A 7,833-nucleotide genomic window follows, 5' to 3' on the forward strand; every position below is an offset into this window, starting at 1 on the left:
CTGTAATTCCCCTTTGTTAGAGTTAGGTTTTCAGTTTTTCATTCCTCAATATTTTACTGAAAATCAATAGTTTAAATAGGCAAGTCTTTCTGCATTGACACCTGGCTCAAAGTTTCATTAAAATATTGTTAAAATATTGGACAGATGGATTAACTGAGACCAAACATTACCCCATATAAATTAACCCTACAAGTATAATGAAAGCCCTCTTTCACACATGCTACTATAATGCCTTTGTTAATAAGAATTCCCCTTCTTGGATGCTCAAAATGAAGTATTGTTCATTGCCATATGGCTCACATTAAATACAAGGAAACAAACAAAACCACAGTAAGTCTTTGACATTTTAATAACTGTGGATCAGCTACTCCTACCAGAAGCTGCTTTATTGGCTAATTACACTCCCTGGTAAAACCATTAATTTCAGCATCTGCCTTTTTCCACTAATTTTGAGTTCAAATCTTGGTGCTGGAAAAAGTTATAGGCATTATCAGTAGCCCTTAAGAACCTCATCTGAGATGAGGGTCCCTTTGGCATTGCATCATTAGAATATGAAAGAAATATGAAAAAAGAAAGAAAAAGAATATGAAAGTGAATGGACATCAGAGTCCCTCCATTTTAGGATAGAGATTTTCTCCTGCGGATAAAAAGGCTCTTACAGAATCCATGCTGGGGGCCTGGCTGGCTCCAAGGGCTGGTCAATAAAATTTTGCACAAGCACAAGGTTCCCGTTAATCATAACTTTTAAAATCTAAGTGGCTTACCATTCAGTTACCATTCAGTAATTTAGTGCTCCTACTGCTACCAGGAGCACTTGTAGGTTTGCAGTAGTTTATAAGATCCTCTCTCAATCTCCATTTGAAAAGCAGATTTGCTACTGAATACAGATGAGACAGAAAATATATTTTCAGTACAGTATTGTGCTACACATAAATTATTCCTCTTTAGAAGGAGAGACGTGGTGATCAGACTTCAGAAGCACCACTGACTAAAGAAGAGTTTGGCTCATACAGAATGGGAATAATTAATACAAGTCCCGTGAAATTTAAGTGAAAGACTGATGCATATGATAAGAACTGAGACACCACTGCATTGTTGCCTACCATGATATCAGAGTACTATCTTGTACTAGATGAGATGTCCAGTTAAATGAGGACACCCACAAAGCAATGTTATTATCTAGTTATGAACATTCTCCTGAGATCAGGCCAAACATGGCTGGTACCTTTGCTTGTAGACAGTCCCATATTATGTGGAGGGAAACTAATAACCCTTCATGCATGGACAGACTGAGCTTGAGCATCGTGGAGTTATGGTAACATATCACAGATATGAGAAATGGAGTAACATTAAACATTTCTTAACTACAATACTATTAAAAGATAATCCTCTAAGGTTTTAGGTGATCCTACATAAATATTTGGAAAGACAACAGAATCCAAGAAAAAATACCCTACTTTCAGTAACTCAAAGACATGAAAGCACAATGATTTTCCTAAATAACGGTGTTGAGAAAATAAGGAGTAGATGCTATGTGGATCTGATGGTGATAAAGACAGCTGCAGAGACACATGGCTGGGGCTGCTAAAAGCTCAGAGTGCAGGTAACATATCAACAATTCTGACAGAGAAATCTGCTCCCATCATTCTCTGTACCCCTACACTCACTGTGATAGATACACATAGAAAGAAAAGGATCTATTAGCTGCCTCCTTGGTCTCTACTGAAAGACAATTTTGCCAGGCTTTTTCGTTAAATAACTTATATTATTTTAAATAAAACCAGTGGAAACGGACAAGATTACATTTGTATTTCAGAAATGTCTTGAAAAGACATCATCTTGAAAACACAATTACTTTTCAGCACTGACTTGCTCTGCAATATTACTCGGACATGATGAAGGAAACAAGCACAAGAAATACAAGATAGGCAAGAAATGGGCTAAATGAAACATAATGATATGTACTGAAAGTGGAACTCAAATGAGGGGCCATTCTTAAAGGAGATCTTCAAGGAGCCATTTTAGGATGAGTCTTTTCTTAATATTTTCACTGATGACTTGGACACAAAAAACACATGTACTAATTACTGTTTGCTGACGGAAAACTGTGAGGCAGCAACAGTCTGGCTGAGGACCAAAATACCATACAGAATGTGCTGTATGACCTTGATGAGTGAAGTAATAGAAACTGGATTAAATATTAATACTACAAAATACAGTGTTATGCACTTGAGGGCTGATATGAAATATAGACAACTGGAGGCAATAGAGGAAAAGGATGGTCATCATAGGATCCCCAAGACACCCATTTGGTACAGCTTTGAAAAACACAACTGAAATCACATGATACTTCAGGAAAACTATTTTCAGCAAAGAAAAGAAAGTATAAATGTTATCGTGTAAAAGCACTTTTGATGTTGCCGCATAAATGCAGTCTATACTTACATGTTATAAAAAGATACAAACTGGATCAGGTGTAGAGAATTCTTTGAAGATAATCAAAGGGATAGACAGATTCTGTCTTCTGAGGGAAGACTTAAAGAGACTGGCACACTTAGCCCAGGAAAAAGAAAATTAAGCCAATTATGATACCACATATATGTTGGGTTTGTGTGGCAAGATTTTGCTAGTGGGAGGGTTACAGGGGGGACTTCTGTGAGAAACTGCCAGAAGCTTCCCTCATGTCCAACAGAGCCAAGGCCAGCTGGCTCAGGATGGACCTGCCACTCACCAAGGCCAAGCCCATCAGCGATGGTGGTGGCACCTCTGGGACAACAGACTTAAGCAGAAAAACAGCAGCTGGAGAGAGGGATGAGCATGTGAGAGCAACAGCTCTGCAGACACCAAGGTCAGTGAAGGAGGGGCAGGAGGTGCTCCAGGTGCCAGAGCAGAGATTCCTCTGCAGCCCGTGGTGAAGACCGTGGTGAGGCAGCTGTGCCCCTGCAGCCCGTGGAGGTCCACAGTGGAGTAGAGATCCACTTGCAAGACCATGGAGAACCACATGTCAGAGCAAGGGGATGCCCAAAGGAAGCTGTGATAACTGAGGAAGCCCACCCTGGGGCAGACTTCTGTCAGGACCTGCGGACCCATGAAGAGAAGAGCCCACAACTAGAACAATTTCGCTGGCAGGACTTGTGAGCCCATGGGGGCCCACACTGGAACAATCTGTTTCTTTGTTTGGAAAAAGCAAACAGGATTCGCTATCATCTAAATCACTTTGTATCTTATGTCCCTTGTAACATAGACTGTGACTAACTATATCAAAGGCTTCAAAATAGCTGATATTAAACAAAATAATGGAGCAGCAATCCTGCAGCACTGCTTTCTGACTGTACCAGTTTCTATCTTGTCTGCATGTAAATAACTGATTTACCCTAATAATAACTGGGAGAAACAAAGCTTTGGTGGAAGAAATGACCAGCTCTTTGAAGCTTTAAAAGTTTTATAATACTTCAGTAATTTAGAGAACAAATGCATATAAATGTCACAGAAGTATAAACACAGAAATATAACCATGAAGAATATACCTACAGCAAACACCTATGTTCACAGTAATATATATATATCCTATTATATAGGAAAGATTCTGTGTGAGACATACATGTCCGTATAAAACAATGGTTAATTTATATCAGCATTATTTGTTATCTAACTTGTAAAAGTTTGTACAAATTGGAAGAAATTTAACAAATCATTTTTGAAACTATTTTCTTAAAAAGCTTGTTATTGTTCCTTTCCCCAATATTCACCTTTTTTAATGTTAAGTGGAAAGCCTTCAGAATCCTGTAATGAGCAGGAGTCTTCCACTTTTATATAACAAAAGTGACTTTATGAAGAAGGTTAAACACCTATAAACAAAACCACACAACCCAAAATCATTAAAACATTTCATACTGAAAGCCAGGTAAACCAAATCAAACACCCTTTACAAAACTTACATTCTTTAAATGTAAGGCATTTTCCCTTCTAAAAAGCTGCAAAGTCAATCATTGCCTAAAAGAAAACACCATTCCAAAGGCCCAAAGAAGTGTGAATGTCCATCACAAAGCAAAATGTTCTATTAGCAGAGTACCTTGTGCACTATAAACAAGACAAAAGAAATTGCATTCACCTACTTTCAAACTCAGCACATTATTGGAGGAGAGAAAGTCCTCCAATTAAATCAAACATGCTTGTGTTTTAGATCAAATATAATTGTGTTCAAATGCTCTGGAATACTATTTATTGTTACCTGCAATACTATGTCAGTATTGTCTGTTGCAACATTTCTCTCATCTAAAGTGAAATTAAACCAGAAATACTATCCTGACTAGTAACTATCTGGCAGATGGAATTAGACAGAGTTAGAATGATATCTGTGAAAATTCAACATCAGCAAAAGAATTTTTTTCTTTAAAATTTGTTATCTTGCTAACAGATAAGAAAGATACTGAAGCATTATTAAGAGAGAGAAAAATATCAGTGTATGATAGTAGGTGAAGTCAGAAAGTGTGGCTTCCAAAGAAATCCTATCAAAAAAAGAGTTGGAGAATTGGTGGTAGAGTTTTGAAGAAAATAAATTTTTAAGGAAAAAAAAAAAAGAAAAATCTTGATCCAAACTAGTTCACATAACATTGCAGTACTGAAGGAAGTCTTTTAGAGATGCTTAAATAGATTAATCCTTCACACAAAGGTTTCAAATCCTTTTCATTATATCTTTATTATAAAGACTCTTTTTAAAAAAGTAAGTATCTTTGAAATGTTAATTGAATAATTCAGATTCTCCATTCAAAAAGACCTGAAAAACAACTTCAGTTCTTTGATGGAAATTGGTAATTTGCGCCTTGTCCCTCCTGGACAGGATGTGGTGCATATGTAAGCCCAAGAGTGTTTCATTCAGTGAAGTAACTATTTAAGGAGACTGATTATCAAGGACTGCAGATTTATATGACCAGAGGCTTTTGAAGACATGAGAGAGAGTCATACACTGAAACTACTTGAATAACATTCTTCTACAGAGCAGAGAAGTTAATAGAAAAGTTGCAATTTTACCTACTGTTATTGTAACAACACGTATTTTTATCTTACTTGCATAAGATTTCTCAACTGGTATGCACCAGGTGTGTTGCAACAGTGCAGTCCATCAGAAGAGGACCTGACTGTTAGCATACAAGACAACCAAGCAAGATGATTTCTACTAGATCTGGAGTCAACATTTATTTCTACAATTCGGAAGTGGTAAGGACTAGCACAGAATAATACAAGCCGCAATAGAAGCATCTATTTCCTCATACTACTCTGCTTTTGAGGAAGTATTTAGGTTAATAATTTATGAATATTCATCAATTCCTTAGACATTGACTAAAGCTCAGAATATTTATGCCTCAGAAAACCAAAGTGTCAAAGCCTATGATTACATTGCTAGCAAATTCCATTGGCAATATCGAATTCAGCGACCACTATGAAGTTACTGCTGCAGAGAGAATAAAATTTTAGCAATGCTTTTTCTGGATATTGATAATGGCAGAATCTTAACTGGACATCTTAATTCAGAGTTGCTCTAGTAGTATGAATGTAATCTAGTAAAAGCTAGCATCTGTGAGATGAATATCATAGTTCAAATACGACTGCACATCACATTTCAAAACGGAACAAAGTCACAACTTTCCTATTGACAGGGAGTTTAACAAACATGAAGTAAGCTGTATCACTCCTTGAGAAACGTTCCTCCAGCATGAACTCCTGCAAAATACTCATGCAGAGCTTTCTCATTCCTGTATCTAACTCCACAAGCCAACAAGACAGCTCTTTCTAAAGTAATGTTCACCAGAAACTAAGATAAGGAGTTAAAAAGTGTTGGCAAACCCTGAGTTAAATTTGGATTTATGGAAATACTATTTAGTTATGATATGCCAGCAGAGACCCATGTGAATTTTTACAAATACAATCAAGTTTTGCCAGACACAATTGAAAAAAAGAGATTTCCTCTACACAAGTACTGAGAGAAGACACAAGTAAGTAAACCTTTAGGACAAATAGACAGTCAGTTATGAGATTTTCTTACATTCTCTGCCCATTGTAAGTTTTTCTTGAAAACACTGTAAAGATAACATAAGTAATATATAATCCTGATTTATCATATAAGACAGCAACTGGTTTCTTTCAATAAACTTACAGGCTACAGTCTAGAACTTACCAGAGTGAAAAACATTTTAAACAGTTCTGTCTTATCACCCAAATCATCTTGACCCAGTTTATGCAAAAGTGTCATAACTTCAATGCTTAAAACGTACACTCAAATTACATGTTTTCTTCATTCTTTCCCAACACTTTAAAAAATAACAATTCTTTCTGGTTAGCAAATAAAGATATCCCTTATATTTTTTTAAATAAAGGTTAAAAATACAACAGTGAATACAGATAGAACAACTCCAAAAGGACAGAGTCTCCTTTAGACGTGCAAGCCAGTGCAGAATTTGGGGTAGAAATAGCAGTATAGGTTTCCACGGTAATGATTCGGTCATTAAATGATTGTGAGCTGCTATCCTGCTCACATTAGTGAATTATGCTGCAGTTAAAACCATTCATTAGCTGGATCTGTCTTGAGGGACATTTACTTCACAGCAAGGCTATTAAGATAATTTTTTTTAGCAGACATACCTGCTTTTAGCTCATTCAGATAACAAAGCAGTCTTTAAACAGGTTTTTAACCTGACACAATCATCCATTCTAACACCCAACCCTTTCATATTCAGGACTAAATACTGTATTGAACTGCAATTTTTAAGGTTCTGATGAGAGTAATAAGGTACCACCTCACAAACTTTAAACTGGTTTGTCCTCCAAGGGACATGTATTTGAGTAAGGAAGGATAGCACAAAACAGACTCTAAATTGATCCTGAGTTAAGGGCCAAACAGCAGGAATCCAATCCATTTGTAGGTGAAGTCAAGACTTAAATTTTTGTTTGATTCTGTAAATACACAAGGGTCTTTCAGACACTTTAGACACCCAGTTAGACCACTTGTTCTCTTCAGAGAGAAAAATACATCCATATACAGACCCATCTTCTCAAAAGATGGACAACTTGGCTACATTTGTGGCTGTGAGTTACCTTACACCCAACTGTCACACAGGTTGTTTCATGGATCCGTTTCCCTCTGAAGAAAAATTACTTAGGGAAGTAAACGGAGACTCTCTCCTCACTCTTCCTCACCTGTGCAAAACTGATCCACCACTTTAGTATTTTTTGTTCATACATGATTTTTTCACTCAGTTAATATCTGCTTAAAGGAAAGATATGTAGGGAGTCTTACAGAGTACCAACTATTTTACTGGATCCATTGATGTGCATCTTGCATGCAGATATTTGACCAAAATTGCATATGCATTAGCTCTGAAGACCAAAAAGAGGAGTCCATTCTTTTGAAAGCCCTTATATACCTATATTTTTAGTATTTTTGAGTTCAGAAGGAAGAACATACTTACTAGGAGGCACATAAAAGAGCTACAGTTCCAGCTCGACCCCATTTGCTCTGTACAGATTGATGTGCTCTCCATGTCATATGACAGAGGATGTGTTGTGCTGTTCAATAGCACCCTTATTCACATCCTGACTGCATCCAGTCCTGATGTATAGCAGTACTGTGCGAACAGATTGCTTTCATGACAGTTTTGAAACTCAGAGGGAGCCAGTTTGAATTGCAATTTTATTTTTAACCATCCTACAAGTGATGCCTACAATCTAAGACACAACTGTCTCCAACATGATGCCAGTGTAAATAAGTGGACTGTTCTGAATGGCTACCTCATATAACTTTAAAGGGCAAGCCACGACCGTGGAGAGATTCAGAGT

This window comes from Pipra filicauda, unplaced genomic scaffold (genome assembly GCF_003945595.2).
Source record: "Pipra filicauda isolate LSUMZ 115617 unplaced genomic scaffold, ASM394559v2 scaffold196_size3971931_pilon, whole genome shotgun sequence".
In the NCBI taxonomy this organism is placed as follows: domain Eukaryota; kingdom Metazoa; phylum Chordata; class Aves; order Passeriformes; family Pipridae; genus Pipra; species Pipra filicauda.